The following is a 2,337-nucleotide window of genomic DNA, read 5'->3' as shown; positions in this document are numbered from 1 at the left end:
GATATGACTCCATCCAAGCCCCACCCCCACCGACACAGAGCATTATGGTGTGCAATCTCCTCACCTTTCCTATATAGTCCAAACAGACCTCATTATAAACCACTGCTAACATATGGACTAACCGGATGGTCCCTGTTTGTGTTCTGATTTTTACATAGACCCTGAGGTTTAATGTCTCAGGACTTGTCCAAGGTCACTCAGCTCAGGGCTAGAAGTAGAATCCTGATTATCTTGTACTAGACTTCGTGCATTTAAACACACCCCCTTATACACTTATTTGCCTTGATTATGCAATCAACTTGCCTTTTAATTCATAATCTTCTCCTTCCATCAATATGTGGTGTGTGCGTGTGTGTGTGTGTGTGTGTGTGTGTGTGTGTGTGTGTGTGTGTGCATTTTCCTGATGGTGCAACAGTGTTCCCCTGAAGAAACTCTCACTCTCCACCTAAACTGTACCAATTGAAGTGCTGTCTCAGCTTTAGGAAGCCTTTCAAGGGTTATTCTCCATTTCACATTGGTAGAGACTTGATAACATTCTACTGAAAGCATTTTTAATACTCATATTTGTTTTTGGTGTGTGTGTGAGTGTATATGTATGTATTTGTGTGTGTGTGTTTATGCATGCTCACGTGTGTGTGATATACATATTTCTTACTGTTCTTATGTACTTGCACATGCAGACTGAGGTTGACCACAAGTGTATTTCCCTCATGTTTTTCATCTTTCTTTGAGTCCCTCATTGAACCTGAAGCCCATTGATTCAGCTAGACTGTCTGGCCCAAAAGCTTCAAGGATCCACCCACAGTTTAAGCTCAGCCTAGTTTTTTGCTTAGGTGCTGGGGACAAGAACCCAGGTCTGCATGGGTACCATTTGAGACATCAGTTTACTTGCTTTAATTGTAGCACTCTAACCACATAACCATTTATGTATTTGGTTTAAGAATCCTGTTCAGTTATTTTTGAATCCAATAAATACTTACTTTGCATATAGCACTGGTTGAATGTGTATGATCTGAAGCATATGTAATTTAGCTTGCCTCTGTCAAAACATACTTCAAGGCACTGGAGGAAGTTAGAAGATACAAAGGGGTAACATTGTGATTCATACTTGCCTAATTAACCCCCACACGTCTTGAGCACACATCATCATCGAAGTCTCAACTGGCTGGAAATGAGTTTTAAACATCTACACTTTGCAAAGAGATAGGTGAAATGCCTCAGAAGTAAATATGTTTGCGGGTCGCTCCCCAACTTTCTTGCTCTGTGTGATTCCAGGTTGGGTTGGGTGTATGAGGAGGGAAAGGGCAGCCTTCTGAGGAGATTAACAATCTGGTATGAAGGATGAAGAGAAAAGAACAGCCGTGGCTGCAGACCACACACCGGCCCTCTGATCCCTGTGCTCCAGGTACCCCCTGTTATCTCACACGACATTTTACACACTTTCCTGGGGTCAGTGTGCTTCTCTGCTACTCTGTCCCTACCCCACTCTTGTTCCTCATCAGCTCCTTCTTCCTGTAAAATGACAGCTCTCCTGCAGATAACTCACTGCCTAGCCATCAGACAGCACCATCAAGAACAATTTTGCAAACCCAGAAAGAAGCTGATTTTTTTGGTTAGCATGGAGACCTCCAGGCAGTGTGTGTAATTTTGTAAAGTGTTTACTTAAGTGACCGAGCCCTGTTGGGCTTTTCCATGCAGTTTCTAATTTCTCTAATTTTGGACTAAGTCATAAATCTCATAAAAGTTTGCCTTTATACCATCCATTTCATCCTCCCTGGGATTTACACCAAACATTCTAGTGGTAAGTGGGAGTTAAGGGTAGGGTGAAATCACACCAGGCATGGTCGTGAACTCTACTGTGCAATTCGGGGTAAGTCCCTTGGACTTTATGATGATGCTGTGCTCTCCTATTTCTGTTTGGAAAGTTTCCTCAGTTCTTCGGTTTAAAAACAAGTCTTTTTTTTTCTGAAAGTCTGCCCTCAAATGTTTGTAGTGAAGTTAATTCTTCTCTTTAAGAGCATGGTAATCCCCGAAGGGGCTCTTCCGTCTGCTCTTGTCTTTTCTTGACCTAGCTTGGTGAGACAGGTCTTGTCTACCTGTCTAGTGGATCTCAAGTGCCATCCAGGGAGCAGCCCAAGAATCTTGGACACTGCCCTACTGGATGCTCAGACTCTTTCTGTAACCATTTAAAAATATGCCATGGTAGCTGCGGGTCCAAGTCCAAGGGGTTTATTTTCACTGGCTGCTTCAGATATCACCACTGCGCTCCAAATAGAAGCCAGGGTGGCAGCTCGTGTATGAAAATGTGTGTTCATCCATTTCTTTATCTTTCCGCTT

Source organism: Rattus norvegicus, chromosome 10 (genome assembly GCF_021556685.1).
Source record: "Rattus norvegicus strain SHRSP/BbbUtx chromosome 10, alternate assembly SHRSP_T2T, whole genome shotgun sequence".
Classification (NCBI taxonomy): Eukaryota; Metazoa; Chordata; class Mammalia; order Rodentia; family Muridae; genus Rattus; species Rattus norvegicus.
The sequence above is the reverse complement of the archived record's forward strand: the minus strand, read 5'-3'. Positions refer to the sequence as shown.